Source organism: Hemitrygon akajei, chromosome 9 (genome assembly GCF_048418815.1).
Source record: "Hemitrygon akajei chromosome 9, sHemAka1.3, whole genome shotgun sequence".
Lineage (NCBI taxonomy): Eukaryota > Metazoa > Chordata > Chondrichthyes > Myliobatiformes > Dasyatidae > Hemitrygon > Hemitrygon akajei.
In genome coordinates this window covers 59220554-59237720 of record NC_133132.1, presented here as the reverse complement: position 1 = coordinate 59237720, position 17167 = coordinate 59220554, and the positions used below count along the sequence as shown (strand labels likewise).

Genomic DNA, 17167 nt, shown 5'->3' with positions numbered 1-17167 from the left:
ACATCTTATGGAAATGTTTGTTTGATGATGAACTTCAATAAAAAAATAAATAACAAACAAGAAGTAAAATTGCATGGAAGCCAAGGAATTAAGGGATATGGATAAGGATGCCTTGGAACATATCCATCTTACAGAAAGCAGGTGCTGGCAATCTTAAATTGGAGAATGGGGAAGAAAAGCTTAATAACTAACATTTTCCATTACGGCTTTCCAACTGGCAGGTAAGTGGGCGGGCAGTCGGTCAATCGGGAGGGGCCGAACGGCCGCCGGGATGTTGGAGCGAATTCTCGGGCCCAGACACAGGCAGCTGCTGAAGAACTGGATTCCAAATATCAGTACATGGGGAGCTGTGGCTGGTGTACTGCTGGTCTACGCTACAGATTGGAAAGCTATAGTTAGCCGTATCCCATGTATAAAAGGAAAATTCAAGAGTGATTGAAGATTATTGACGGATTTAAGGGAATAATCTGACCAAGTCCGATCGTGTGCAGTTTTGGTCAACAAATTACAGGAAGGATATTAATAACATTGAAAGAGTGCAGAGAACGTTTACTAGGATGTTGCCAGCTCTTGAGAAACTGAATTACAGAAAAAGGTTGAATAGGTTAGGACTTTATTCCCTGGAATGTAGAAGAATGAGGGGAGAAAATTATGATGGGTATAGAGTGAATGCAAGCAGGCTTTTTCCGCTGAGGCTAGGGGAGAAAAAAACCAGAGGACATGGATTAAGGGTGAAGGGGGAAAAGTTTAAAGGGAACATTGGTGGGGGGGGGCTTCTTCACACAGAGAGTGGTGGGAGTGTGGAATGAGCTGCCAGATGAAGTGGTAAATGCGGGCTCATTTTTAACATTTAAGAACAACTTAGACAGGTACATGGATGAGAAGTGTATGGAGGGATATGGACCAGGTGCAGGTCAGTGGGACTAGGCAGAAAAATGTTTTGGCACAGCCAGGGAGGGCCAAAAGGCCTGTTTCTGTGCTGTAATGTTCTATGGTTCTACTGGAGTTGGTGTCACTGGATGATAAGAAAATAAAACCTAGGATCCAAATTAGAACATTCTAGATATCCCTTCTGTTACATCATAGTTCATTTATTTTCTTTCTCAGCACCATTCTCCTACCCTCTCCCCATAACCTTTGACACCCTCACTAATCAAGAACCTATCTATCACTACTTTAAATATATCCAATGAATTGGCCTCCACAGCTGCCTGTGGCAATGAATTTCCCATCCCCCCTCTGGCTAAAGAAACTCGGCCTCATCTCAGTTTTAAAGGGATGTCTTTATACCCTGAGGTTGTGCCCTCTGATGCTAGACTCTCACACTATTAGAAATATCCTCTCCAGATCCTTTCTATCTAGGCTTTTCAATATTCAGAAGGGTTCAATGGGATACCTCCTCCTTCTTCTAAAGGTCAATGAGTACAGGTCCAGAGCCATCAAACGTTCTTCATACAACTCTTTCAATCTGGAGATCATTCTCGTAAACTTCGTCTGGATTATCTCCAATATCAACACCCTTTCCTAGATATAGGGGCAAATCTGCTCACAATACTCCAAATGCAGTCAGACCAATGCCCGATAAAACCTCGGAATTACATCCTAACTTTTATATTTTAGTCCTCTGGAAATGAACACAAATATTCCTTTTGCATTCCTTACTACCAACTCAACCTGCAAGTTAACCCTTGCAGGATCCTGTGCTAGGCTCCCGAGTCCATTTGTTCCCTGTTTAGAAAATAGTCTACACCTTTATTCCTTCTACCAATGTGCATGAGCATACATTTCTCTGCACTGTATTCTAACTGCCAGTTCTTTGCCTATTATCCTCATCTGTCCAAGTTCTTCTGCAGACTCCGTGCTTCCGTAACACCACCTGCCCTTCCAACTATCTTTGTTTCACCTACAAACGTGGCCACAAAACGAATAATTCCATCATTCAGATTATTAACATGCAATAGGAAAATGTGTGGATCCAATACCAACTCCTAGCAAGCACCACTAGTCACTGGCAGCCAACCAGAAAAGGCGCACTTTATTCCAGATGTACAAAAAAGCTGGATGAACTCAGCAGGTCGGGCAGCATCTGTGGAAAAAGCAGTCAATGTTTCGGGTTGAGACCCTTCATCAGTTTGTGCTGCCCGACCTGCTGAGTTCATCCAGCTTTTGTACGTCTTGATTTGACCACAGCATCTGCAGTGTACTTTGTGTTTCCCACTTTATTCCCACTCTTTACCTCCTGCCAGTCAGCCAATCTTCTGTCCGTGCTGGAGTCTTTCCTGTAATACCATGGGCCTTTTTTCTTGTTCAGCAGCCTCATGTGTAGCACCTTGTCAAAGGCCTTCTGAAAATCAAAGTAAATGACATCTACTGACTCTCCCTGGTCAGATATGCTCTTTCTTCAAAGAAAGTGTTATCCCTTCCTCCACCATCAACACTGCCCTCAACCGCATCTCTTCCTTTTCATGCAAGTCTACCCTCACCCCATCCTCGTGCCACCCCACCAGGGATAGAGTTCCTCTTGTCCTCACCTACCACCCCACTAGCCTCCGTGTCCAGCACATTATTCTCTATAACTTCCACGATCTCCAAAGGATACCACCACCAAGCATATCTTTCCCTTTCTCCCACTGTCTGCTTTCCACAGGGATTGCTTCCTGCACGACTCGCATGTCCATTTGTCCTTCCCCACTGATCTCCCTCCTGGCACTTATCCTTGCAAGCAGAACAAGTGCTACACCCACCCCTACCCATCCTCCCTCACTACAATTCAATATCCTAAACTGTCCTTCCAGGTGAGGTGACATTTCATCTGTGAGTTTATAGGGGTCATCTACTGTATCCGGTGCTCCCGGTTTGGCCACCTGTATATCAATGAGACCCGACGCAGATTGGGAGACCGCTTCACTAAGCACCTACACTCCATCTGCTAGAAAAAACAGGATCTCCCAGTGGCCACCCATTTTAATTCCACTTCCCATTCCCATTCCGACATGACAGTCCATGGCCTCCTCTACTGTCGCGATGAGGCCACACTGAAGTTGGAAGAGCAACACCTTATATTTTGTCTGGGTAGCCTCCACCCTGATGGCATGAACTCGGTAATGCCCCCCCAACCATTCCCCATTCCAATTTCACTCTCTCACCTTATCTCCTTACCTACCCATTAATTCACTCTGGTGTTCCTCTCCCTTTTCTCTCTTCCATGTCTTCCTATCTTCTCCTATCAGATTCCCCTTTCTCCAGCCCTGTATCTCTTTCACCAATCAACTTCCCAGCTCTTTATTTCATCGCTACCCACCTCCCCACCTTCTTATTTTGACACCTCATCATTTTTTCTCCAGTCCTGTTAAAGGGACTCAGCCCAAAACATCGACTGAACGCTTTTCCATTGATGCTCCCTGGACTGCTGAGTTCCTCCAGCATTTAGTGTGTGTTGCTTCTAACATCTGCAGAATTTCTCTCCTTTCTCCCTGGTCTATCCTGCTTTTTGATAAAGTACTACATGGCAGGCTGATTTCAAAGAATATGTCACATTAATTCAGGATGATACAGCCAAATAGAAACAAAACTGGCTTCATGGAAGAAGCAGAATGTTATTTTGCAAAACTGAGGCCATGACTAGCAGTGTACTGCAGGGATCTTTGCTGCATCTACTTGTGCTTGTTATCTATATTAATGATATGAATGACAATATTGTTAACATGGTTGATAAGTTTGCAGACAATCTTCATATTGGTGGTGTATGAGCAGTGAAGAGGATTGAAAATAAATATGGACCAACTTGGGAAGTGAGCCAGAGAATGGCAACTGGAATTTAACTCTTGACAAGGCAAAGGTGTTGAACGTTGTTATGTTAAACTAGGGCAGGACTTACATAGACCATTGTACACCTCTGGACAGTGTTGTATAATGGGAAATGGGTACACAGTTCTCTGAAAATAGAAACACGGATAGACAGATTGATGAAGAAGACATATGGCACTCTTACTTTCATTAGTAAGGCCATTGATGACAAGATTTGGGACATCATGTTACAGTCATGCAAGATGCTGGTTGGACCACACTTGGAATACTGTGTGCACTTCCGGTTACTAGGATATTAGAAGGATGTAATTAAGCTAGAAAGCATGCAGTAAAGATTCTTGAGGATGTTACTGGGACTGGAGGGTTTGACTTATAATGAGAGACTGGATAGGCTGGGACACTTCTCAGGAACATAGGAGGGTGAAGGGTGATCTTATAGAGGTTTATAAAATACACGAGGGGCATAGATAAGCTGAGAGGTCAGTCTTGTTCTCAGGGACTGGGACCTAAAACTAGAAAACATAGGTTTATGGTGAGAAGAGAAAGATTAAAAATAGATCTGAGGGATATACAGCTCTCGTTACATGCACATGCAGCTCAGCTCTTTGAGTGATTGCAGAAAGTTTGATGTTAATAACTCACCAGGGTGATTGATAAGTTCGTGACCTAAGGTAGAAGGAGATAAGTTATTAACTTCAAACTTTCTGAATAATCACTCAAAGGGTTGAACTGCATGTGCATGTAACGAGAGCTGTATTACTCATCTCCTCCTACCTTAGGCCACAAACTTATCAATCACCCATGCTGTGGACACTTTCTGGAGGTCCAAGATCCGTATGCTGCACGACTGCTGGACTGTGTGTGCAAATGTAGGAGGGGACTACGTTGAAAAGTAAATGTGCTAGGTTTTCTAAAATTGACTCCTTCTAGCTTAGGCCACAAACTTATCAATCACCCCTCGTATATCAAAAGGGTTGAACTGTTGTGTAAGGCGATCGACATGGATGAGCAAAAGAAAGCCGCCACTCTTCCCAGCTTAATGGATGTTAAAATGTACAGTCTCTTGTGCAACATAGTAACTCCTGAAAAGCCAGCAAGCAAGCTGTTTGACAAAATTGTTACAATTATAAAAAATCACTTGAGCCCTAAACTGCTGGTACAAGCTGTGAGGTTTAGATTTTACAGAAGGAACCAGACAAAGGGGGAAAGCATTTCTGAAATCATTGCAGAACTGTGCAAGCTTTCCCAATACTGTGACTTTGCAGATGGGCTTCCTGATTCAATAAGGGACAGGCTGGTGTGTGGTTTGCATAGTCAAAGCACTCAAATGAGGCTACTGTCAGAAAGAGACCTGATCTTAGAATGGGCATTGACCATTGCAATATTGGTAGAGACTGCAGCAAAGGAAGCAGCAGAATTCAAGAAAAAGAGGTTAGAACGTGAAATGCACAAGATGTCCCTGAATGGTGCAAAAACCAAATATTTTATTGATGTGGCAGATCCTCCCATGATGCAAGTGACTGTTGGATCAAAGAAAAAGTTTACACAAAGTGTCACAGATAAAACCCTATAGCATGTGAAAGGCAGACAAGCATAACTGAGTGAAAAGTTTCAAACACAAAACTAAGCAAATACATAAAGTACACAAATGTAAAACAGAATCAGACAACACAGAGTCTGACAAAGGTGAACTGCCATGCTTGGAACTGCAGAGTATAACTGAAACAGATCACACAATCATCTGGATCACAATAGATGTGTCTGGTGTAAAACTGCAAATGGAGCTGGATACAGAGTCAGCCTCGTCTCTAATTCCAGAGGCTGACTACAACAGACTGTTTTCTAAGATACTACCAGAGAAAACAGTGATGCTAAAGACCTACACAGGTGAAAAAGTGTCTCCCAAAGGCCAACTGAAAGTGAATGTGATGTATGGAAGCCAAACACAAAAGTTAGAGCTTTGTGTTGAAAAGTGGAGAGCCAGCACTTTTGGACATGAATGGTTGAGTAAAATCTAACTAGACTGCCACACAATCAAAGCTCTCCATGAGTCATCGGCCGGCAATGGCAGCCCAAATGGTAGGACTAAACAGAGACTGTCCCAGCTGGCTAATGTTCATGAGAAGGTGTTAGATAATCTGAATGAAGGACACCAGGGTATAGCCAATATGAAGTCTCAGCCGGAGTTACTTGTGGTAGTTGCGAATAGGTAGACAGAGTGAAGGCTAGGCCAAAAGCTGTTCAGGATGCCAAAAAAAATTCAAAGTGCAGCCCCACAGGCACCATTATACCCATGAGAGTGGCTGTTGTCACCAAGGCAAAGAGTATATACAGAATTAACTTTGCTGTGCCATTCATGGACTCCATGTTTCTGATTGCTGTGGATTCTCAGTCAAAGTGGCCAGAGATTATACCAATGAAGTCAACCACATCAGGAAAGACTATTTCTACCCTGAGGACAATCTTCAGCCGAAATGGCTTACCTGAACAAATTGTGAGTGACAACAGACCACAGTACACATCAGAAGAATTCAGGTTATTCATGAAGAAAAATAGCATCAGACATTTCAAACCAGCAATGAATGGGTTAGCTGAAAGGGTCATCCAAACCATCAAGAAGTCCATTAAAGCGATGGAAAAGGAGAACATTTCCCTACAGCACAAGGTAGACAACTTCCTTTTTGTGTATCGGAACTCTTGGACAGGTGCACGAATAAGCAAGGTTTTGAGTAGTGGTTCCCAGTTTTTCTGAGTTGCTGCCCGCTTTCCCACCAGACCACATTCCCAATGACCCCCTCTCGTTTTCCAGCCATTACAAAAAGCCTATAAAGACTTTTGAGTTACAATGCACAGTGGAAGAAAATAGGAAATGCAAATTCAAAAATTAATCAAATCTAAATCTACAATTACAATTATTTTCATTAACAATTTTAGAGCATACATTAGTCATCCAACTATTCAGTACTTCATTGCTTATTCACCTCTCAATGAGATGGATGGGCTTGTTGCAGTGACATCAGCTTCTCAACATCAGGCTGAACATTAATCAGAAAAAGTCTCAGGCTTGTTGGTTGTTGTATTTCAATGTTGTGAATGTCATTCCCACAGGTGTTACCATTTCTCCAGTATAAGTTTTTATTTGGAAATCTGCAGGCCTCTGTATGGTATCTTAGAAATGCCATTCACACTGATTGTGTGGAATGACTGAAACAACTGATCAAGTGTTCAGTTCAGTTTTAATTAATTTGCTAATAAGAGAAAATCTGCAGATGCTGGAAATCCAAGTAACACAAAATGCTGGAGGAACTCAGCAGGCCAGTCAGTGTCTATGGGAAAGAGTAAACAGTCGATGTTTTGGGCTGAGACCCTGCATCAGGATGCATTCCCTTCGATGCTGAAAATAAGCCAAGTTCTTCTCTGCTTTATCAGAGTGCTTTACTTTTAATTTGAATTTGCTCTTCAAATGCTAAGGAAGCCTAAGTGATTTCATTGCCTCATTTGAAAAATAAAATTCACACAACAGACACCGGCTGCTGTTGGTTGCTTGGTGCTGGGCATAGACCCAAATAATTTATCGACAGATGGTGACTGCCCTGATTATTTTCTATTTCTATTGCAAATTTTCAACATCTTCAGTATCATGCTTTAATTTTTAACAGTGGTAAAATAAATTTTGGAAAATTTTGCAGTCATTTTCTGAACCAAGCTCTGATCACTAAATTCATTTTTAAACCATAGTTGCTCATTCCATAAGGCCATAAGATATAGGAGCAGAAGTAGGCCATTCGACCCATTGAGTCTACTCCACCATTCAATCATGGGCTGATCCAATTCTTCCAGTCATCCCCACTCCCCTGTTTTCACCCCATACCCTTTGATGCCCTGGCTAATCAAGAACTTAAAGACCTCTGCCTTAAATACACCCAATGACTTGGCCTCCATAGCCGCCTATGGCAGCAAATTCCACAGATTTACCACCCTCCGACTAAAGTAATTTCTCCGCATCTCAGTTCTGAAAGGACACCCTTCAATCCTGAAGTCATGCCCTCTTGTCCTAGAATCCCCTTCTATGAGAAATAACTTTTCCATCTCTAATCTGTTCAGGCCTTTTAACATTCAGAATATTAAAAGGGAAAAGAAATGAGATGCTGTGTTTCATGAGTGAAATGGGGACACCATGAACCTCTGGGTTAATAGGGTCAGCATAGTGCATACATGCAAATCTGCTGCATTCAGCTCCAGATGGTGTTCGATCCACAGCTCGGACGCTGTCTGTGTGGAGTTTGCAATGTTTTCCCCGTGGACAGTGTGAGCTTCCTCTGGGTATTCTCGTTTCCTCCCACACCCCCAAGCTATGCTGATTTGTGAGTTGTCTGGCTACTCTAAATTTCCCCTGGTGTTGTGAGCAAGAGAAATGGGAAGGAATATGTTGTGTTAATGGATGTGTGAAAGAGAGAAAATGGGTTACAGAGAATTAAAATGGGGGATGAGACCTATAGAATTGCTCTAGGAGCTGATGTAGTATCGATCGGACAAAAGGTATCCTTTAATCTCATGAGAAACATAGAAGAAATCTGGTAGACCTACCTCAGAAAATTCCTATCCAGCTATCTCTTTTGCAGCATAGTCAGAATCTTTTCCCTCCAAGGTAGAAGTGACTAATACTGGAAAGCATAGATTTAAGGTAAGAGGGTAATGTTTAAAGGAAGTTTATGAAGTAAGGTTTTTTCACACACAGAGTGGAACTTTTACAAACTTCTATAGATGTGTGGTGGAGAATGTGTGGACTGGCTGCATCACAACCTGGTATGGAAACGCAAATGCCCTTGAATGGATATTCGTTTTGAGGTCCCTCTACTCCAGTGAAACCTCCCCAAAATTCTCCTCCTTTTCATAGTGATTTTACTTTTCTTTAGATCCTGGTTTTTTTACTTTCTGTGAAGCCCACACAACTAAATATTTCCATATCTTAAATAGGTTCTTGATGTTTCCATATGTACCACAAAATATTCAATCTTTACACGTCATAAATCCCGAGTACATTTCAGTTGTGTGTATTTTACAGGATTTCAAGCTAACATCCTGTGTAATTCGACATAAGATTGTAAGAGATAGGAGCAGAATTGAGGGGTGGCATGGTAGCTTAGTGGCTAGCACAACACCTTACAGTACCAGTGGTGCAGGCTCAATTATCAGCACTGCCTGTAAAGAGTTTGTACGTTCTCTCCGCAACTGCATGGGTCTTCCTCTGGGGGCTCCGGTTTCCTTGCACAGTCCAAAGACTGGTTAATTAGTCATTGTAAGTTGTCCTGTGATTAGGCTAGGATTAGATTTCCTAGCATGGATTGGAGGTAGTTTGAAGGGCTTATTCCACACTGTATTTAAATAAAGAAATACAGTATTTAATTAAGCCATTTGGCTCATCAAGTCAGCACCACCATTTTTTTCTCAACCCCATTCCTCTGCCTTCTCCTTGTATCCTTTCACATTTTGACTAATCAAGAACCTATCAATCTCTGCCTTAAATATTAATCTGGCCTCCAGGGCTGCCTGTAGCAATGAATTCCACAGAATCACCACTCTCTGGTTAAATATACTTTCCTCTATTCTGAGGCTGAGTCCTCTTGTCTGAGACTCCCCCACTAAAGGAAACATCCTCTCCGCATCCAGTCTATCCAGGTCCTTCAGCATCCAAATGGTTTCAATGAGTTTCACCTTCATCCTTCTAAATTCCAAAGAGTTAGGCCCAGAGCCATCAAATGTTCTTTAATGATAAATCTTTTATTCCAGGAATTGACAGAATTATTTGCAGATGATATTCCCGGAAATCAATGCTTCCAATTTTGCTAACACATTGAAAATTATTTCAGCTTCCATACCATTTGCATTCCAAATAACAGGAAAACTTATATTGATCAGAGTCAGATGTTAGGTATAGAGTCTATTTTATGGCTAATTGTTGAACTTCCAGACTATTGGTGTTGAGTTTAAGATTTGGCTAAATCATCCTGAAAAGTATTGTGTGGAGCAAGTGAATTGAGCACATCGCAAAATCTATATGAACCCAAACTGTAAGTTCTGTCAGTGGCCAAATATCTATAAACTCAATTAATAGACCTACTGGCACCCTGTAACATTCATCACTGGACCCTCTGGCCCTTCTGCAAACTCTCTCATTGGATCCACTCATCCACTCTAAACTCCATCACTGATCCCATTGGTTCCCTGTAAATTCCAAAACTGATCCCATTAGTTTTCTATAAACTCTAACTCTGATCTCATTGGTTCTCCATGAATTCCATGAATGAACCTGTTGGTTCTTTATAAACTCCATTACTGAACCCATTGGTTTCTCTCATTGAACATCATTGAACCCAAACAGAAAAATGGAAGAACTGCCAGTTAACAGGAAAGAGTAACTAGTTCCCATTGCCCTGTATATCTAATTGCTGGCTGAATTGGTTTTGGTGTGTACTTGTTGATAAATTCCTTTGTTGGTCACTTTTTGCTTACGGTAATTTGTTGATGTATGAATGGACCCCCAGGCTAGGTATCATTCAGTCCATATTCTTCATTCCCTGGGCAGGTGTGGCTGGTTCTTTTCCAGGTCTAAGTCTTCTGTTGTCCTATGATACCCACCCAGTACTTTTGACTGCAACAATCAATGGAATCTGCTTGGATGCAGTTCAGGTGGTCTGTGTTAATAACATTCCTGTTGACCACAGCTTTTCTTAATGTAATGCAGTGGGTCTGACTGAAACCAGACTTGGCTCTGGGGAAGGAGAATGTGACTCCTGCACTGTGATGAACTCCAAGTACAGTAGGCTCCAGGAGAAGATCATGTATCCATTCATCCACCCCCTACATGACACAAGAAAACCTTATTGACTTCCTTCTTGGTGTTGGTACTCAATGGAACATGTTGTTGAGCATTGCAAAAGCAGGTAGGGCCTCCAGAGTGTTTGTTATCCATTAGATATCCTCACTTCCCCAACCATGACACTTGCACCAGGACAAGGCACGAGGTGTTCCATGTGTGAAAAGTTCAAAGTAAAATTTATTATTAAGTGCATGCATGTCACCACATACAACACTGAGATTCTTTTTCTGTCAGCATGCTTAGCAAATCTATAAAATAGTAAATGTAAACAAACTGTACAATGCAGATATATATATTTAGCAATAAATAACAAGCATGAAAGAACAATATAACAGTCCTTAAATGAGTATGGCTATCCCCTTTTGTTCAAGAGCCTGATCGTTGAGGGATAGTAACTGTTCATGCATCTGGTGGTACAAGTTCTGACGCTCCTGTAACTTCATCCCAATGGCAGCAGGTGAGTAAAGAGCATGATCGGAGTGATGATCTTTGAAAATTGATGCTGCTTTTCTACAGCAACGTTTCATATACCTGTGCTCAATGGTTCGGAGGGGTTTTCCCGTGATGTACTGAGCCAAATCCATTACCTCTTGTAGGATTTTCCACTCAATGGCATTGGAGTTCCCATACCAGGCCATAATGCAGCCAGTCAGCACACTCACCTCCACACGTCTATGGAAGTTTTTGATGACATGCGGAACCTTTGCAGACTCCTGAGGAAGTAGAAATGCCGTCATGCTTTCTTTGCAATAATATTTATATGATTGGTCCAGGACAGGTCCTCTGAGATAGTGACACCCAGGAATTACTAATTATCTCTATCTCTGATCCTCCAATGATTACTGCTCATAGATCTCTGGTTTTCTTTTCTTGAAGTCTACAATCAGTTCTTGATCTTATTGACTTTGAGTGAAAAGTTGTTATTACACCACTCAGCCAAGTTGTCAATCTCTCTCCTGTATGTTGATTCATCATCCCCTTTAAAACAGCCCACAACAATGGTGTCATCCGCGAACTTGTATATGGAAAAGCTTCCTACTTCCATCTATCTTTCCCTTGCTCGAGAATACCTCTGGTCTTCCCATTATAGGAAGGATATAGAGACTTTGGACAGGATGCAGAAGAGGTTTACTAGTACCTGGATCTAATGGCATATACTATGAGGAGAGGTTGGATAAATTTGTGCTGATTTCTTTGGAGAAGCAGAGGCTGTACAAATCCTCCACATTATGCATGTTTATTTTTAAAGCTTGACTTGAATAGTATAAGGACAAAATATGAGGTGCTGTTGAAGGACATTAAATAAGTATGGTCCAAATTGATGAGCAGGAACACTGATCTCTGAATTACAATGACTGCATACACATTGGGATAGGATCAGTAAGATTAGAGAATTGAACATGTGATCAGTAGCAGAGATGGGAGAAATTGGCCAGTGTGTTGGTGAAAGGGTGACTTGGTCTGTTGGAGACTCGAGACTGCTGTTAGTCATGCACTTATAGAATAATGCAGTGTGGATACAGGCCATTTGGGCCAAATCATCCATACTGACCAAGATGCCCGCCTAAATTCCTTATCATGCTTGTTCCATAACTCTATTCCTAATTATGTATCCATACGTCTCCCAAATGTCATTATTGTACCTCCCTCAAGTACCTTCTCTGGCAGCTTATTTCAGTTACTAGGTTCTGGAGCAAAAAAAAATCAAGCTTCTGGAGGAACTCAGTGTGTCAATCAGCATCTGTGGAGGGAAAGGAATGGTTGACATTTTACATTGAGACACTGCATCAAGAGAGGGAGAGTTTGTGAGGTTGTGGCTGGTAGGTTATCACACACAAACTGCTGGAGGAACTCAATGGATCAAGCAGTATCTATGGAGAGGAATAAGGAATCAACACTTTGGGTTGAGTCCCCTCGTCAAGTCTATTCCTCCGCATAAGTGCTACCTGACCTGCTGAGTTCCTCCAGCAATTTGTGTATGTTACACTGGATTTCCAACTTGTGCTGGGAGGTTATCAATGGTGGTATGTGGAGTGGTGAGACGTGTGATTGGAGGAGGTGGGATGAAGTTGTGAGACAGAGGCGGGGTGTGATAGGTAAAAACAGACAAGTGAACAAGGAACCAGGAGGTGGGAGTGGAGGGTAAAGGTAGTGAAAGAGGTTGGAAAGTGACAATTGGAGACAGGGCACATTCACATAAAGGACACTGATAAGTAAGAGAAGTGATAAGTGGAACCAGATGTTAGAGGGATGATGGACAGATGGAACCATTAGGGTGGGAATAGAACCTGTGCTTATACAGAGATGGTTTCACTTGGATTGGATGAAATGAGGGCCCCACCAATGAAATAGTGTGGTAGATATAGCATTTGAAGCTACATGGGTAGAACTGGGGTGGTTTCTATTGAGGGGAGCATATATAAATAGATCATTCAGCCCATTGTTTCCATGCCAAGTTACAACACCATCCTATCTATTCTATTCCATTAACTCTATTACATTTTAGTAAGATTGTAAATATGCTGTTTAATTCAGCATTTTCTCTTGTTTACATAAATCATTATGGGTTACATGTAAAAATATGCAAATGACATTCATCATGTCACAAGTGCGTGCCTCGCTAAAAGTAAAAACAAACTAAGGATATGTTATCTCCAGCTCTTCTGTGTTTTTCTTTCAATAAGTTTTATACTTTGGAGTTACAGATCAGAGCAGTGGTAATGAGGAAGATTTAAAAATAACCCAAGATGGCTACCTACCTGGTGAAGCACAGTGAGACATTTGAGTTGCAAAAAAAAAGCACACCATCTTTTTTCCTTCAGAAGCACAGCAAGGCAGGAAATGGACAAATTCATAGATTGAGTACGTGTTGATAATAATCATAAATTTAAAAAAATGAACAGAAATGACAGGCTACATTGGAAAGATGGATGCATTTGATTACCCAAGAGAGAATTGGATTTTGTAAACAGAGCAAATTGAGAAGTATTTTAAAGCATATGAAATAGCCAATTTGAAGCAAGTGCTATTTTTGCTGAGGAGATTAGGCAGACGAGTATTCAGTTTGCTAAGAGGTTTAACTACTCTAACCAAGCCAGCCAAAATAAGCTTTGCTGATATGAAAGTAATTCAAGAACATTGTAACTGAAACCATTGTGGAATAGAAAACACTTGGGTCTCATAAGCAGAATTAAAAGGTAGGGGAGTCCATTTTAGCATATGTGGCTAAATTGAAGTTGGCTGAACATTGTAAGTTCAATGATAGGCTTAATGATGCACTGAGATACAATTTAGTTTCTCGACTCTTAAATGAAAGTATTCAGGAGTTGCTCCTAAATGAAGCACAACTCACATTTCAAAGAACAGTTGAAAGAAATACCATTGAGTTGCAGTCAGGAATGAATGTGAGCATGAACAAAATTGCAACATCAGAACAGAAACTGGCATGGCCATCAAATTGTTCTACCATTCTGGTAGATACTCACATATACCAGACTAATGAATGATTAAAGGTGCAACGTGCAGAAAATGCAACAACGTAGGACACATATAAAGAATATGTCAGACAGGAAAATGTAAATGGAGCACACAGAGTAGAGAAGAAGATAAAATGTCAAGTTGTAGTTTCAAAAAGCACTAATCTGCATACTATTGATGAAAAATCTGATAATGATGAGAGGGTCACAGGACAGAGTAGACTTGAGCTTTACAATGTGAAAACTAGCAATAAACAAGCAATATGGCTTATACCAGTAGCGAATGACAAATTCATTAATATGGAATTGGACTCTGGCTCGGCTGTTTCAGTCATTCAACAAAATGAGTTTGAATGGCATTTAGAAAGGTACTAAACTGAAGCCTACAGGTAACAAGCCAGGAACCTATACTGGAGTAAAGATAATTCCTATTGGAATAATGTTTGTAACAGTGAAATACCAACCAACAAGCCACATTGGGCTTGTATGTGGTAAAAACAAGAGCAGCAGCATTGTGAGGTCATGATTGGTTGAGACAACTACAGCTTGATTGGAGATCCATCCACTATTTGCATGCCACATCCCTTGCAACAGAGTCAACTGAAAGCAAATTAAGAAAGGTACTAGAAGATGCCACAGCCATGTTAGAGATGGCACTGAGAAACTCAAACATATCAAGTAAAATGGTGTTAAATGAAAATGCTGCACCCAAGTTTTACAAAGCCCCTCTTGTTCCTTATACCATCCATGATAATGTAGCCAGTGAGCTGGATTGCAAGGAGGCTGCAGGAATGTTTTAAGGTTGAGTGGAGCCCATGGACAATTCCAGTGGTCCCAGTACCCATGAAGACTGGGTCTGTCAGGACCTGTGGTGATTTTTAACGTCACCCACAACCAAGTACTGAGGGTAAATTAATACACTCTGCCCAGGATAGAGGATGCTTTTGCACACTTTACTGGGCAGAGACACTTCAGCAAAGTGGACTTAGCTGAGGTCTACCTTCAGATGGAGATTGAAGAAGAGTCCAAAGTGCTCCTCATCATAATCAGCCACAAATGGCTTTCTCACTATAATAGGCTTACTTTTTGGAGCAGCATCTGCACCTGCACTTTGATAGAAAGTTATGGACCAGGTGCTGCAAAGCTGCCCAAGTACTCTGTTACTTGGATGACATTATCGTTATTGGTGAGGATGACAAGGAAAATCTCCAAAATATCACGACTGTGTTTTAAAAAGTAGAAGATTGAGCTCAGAGCACAATGCAACAAATGTGAATTCTTTAAGCTAAACATCATTTACAGTAATCACACCATTGACTCACAAGTATGCTGAGAAAGTTCAGGCATTTGGTGGATGTTCCAAGGCCAAAGGACATATCATAGTTAAGGTCCTTTTTAGGATTTGTCAATTACTATAACAGGTTTCTGCCAAACCCAGCTGGTGGGCTCTACCCCTGAATTCATTACTATAGATTTGGAAGAAATGGCAATGGAAAAGAGGTGTGAGATGTCTTTGCAAAAGACAAATGAAATGGTGACATCAGACACTGTACTCACACATTATGATGCAGGTTATCCAATGAAGTTTGCCTGTGGCACCTCACCTTATGGTATTGGTCCAACAATGTCACGTGTTATGAGTGATAGAAGTGGACACCCCCATAGCCTTTGCATCATGGTCCCTAACTGCTGCAAAGAAAAATTATGCACAGATAGACAGAGAGGCTTTGAGTCTGGTTTGGGGTGTGAAATATGTCAACCAGTACTTCTATGGGAGAGAGTTTACCCTCATTACTGATCATCAAACACTAGAGTCCATTTTTGATTTGCAGAATGGTGTTTCACTAACAGCAGCAGCACAAATGCAGAGATGGGCTCCGTTTCTTGGAAAACACAATTACAAGATCAAATTTAAGAGGATGATTAACCGTGGAAATACTGACAACATCAGGAGACAACTAATTGGTCAATTTAGAAGAGTAGAGTCAACTGTTAGAGAAGGAATCTGTCCTGAGCTGTCAGAACTACCTTCTGCAGTCAATGAGGGATGGAAGTATACAATGTGGCACTGTGATAGACACGGTAGGATTTCCTAGACAGAGCAGGGACCAAGAGACCTGGGTATAGGCACACACAAAGGTGGCAGGGCATTTAAACAAACATTTGTGTCTCATAAGTGGGGTTGTAGAAGACAAGCCTTTTACCAAACCTCTACAACATACTGATTTGGATTTGTCTGGTGTTTTCAGGACTGTGATAAAGGTTGAGAAGTCCTTGGAGATCGAGAAACGAAACAGGAGAACACCCTTGAGAGTAAGGGACCTCAGTAGGTGGAGAGACTGGGAGATGATAGGGTTGTACTTGGACCAGGGAAATCTGAGAGGTGATGTGTGGGAAGTCACAAGCTCAAGGGTCCAGATGATGGGAAGAAAGAATTCCCATTGGTGAGGAAGTCAAGATCAAGAGGTTGACAGTAAAACGTTTGACAAGGGAAACATTGATGCCATGAGGGGGACAATATTCTTGCATTGAGTGCTTTGACACTCAACCTATTGCTCAAAGTGGAATTAGACAAGAAAAAATCTTGTAAGATGACAGGGGAAATACTGGACCAACTGGACTGTTCCTGGACTTGGGCAAAGTAACCATTTCCTCTGCTGTAATGAATCCATAGTTGCATGTTGAAGAGCTGGAGGTGCCGAGAAAATTAATTCTCATCAATTGATGTAGGTTAGACAATTCACTGCACAACTCTTAATTAATTCAAAGCTTGCACTTTATTATCTGTACACAAATATCTATGTAACTATGTTGACACCAGGCCAACAATTTAAAACATGAATTCTACTCTTCTTCTGTACCAATACTCCCTCAGACCACTTCTCCATTCTATAACACTGAAATTGGGAATCTTGTGTTGGTCAAACAGTTGGCATTCCTTCTCCCAGCTCCTGGCATGGTGTCTTCCTTGAGATAATTCGTCTCCAGAACTCTTGCTCTTTTG

The 17167-nt window shown here is 41.5% G+C and overlaps 1 pseudogene; it reads left to right on the top strand.

Annotated features, from left to right (window-relative positions):
* The first annotated feature begins 271 nt into the window (after nt 1-271).
* Nucleotides 272-471, top strand: LOC140732777 (cytochrome b-c1 complex subunit 10 pseudogene; annotated as a pseudogene).
* Nucleotides 472-17167: the final 16696 nt, after the last annotated feature.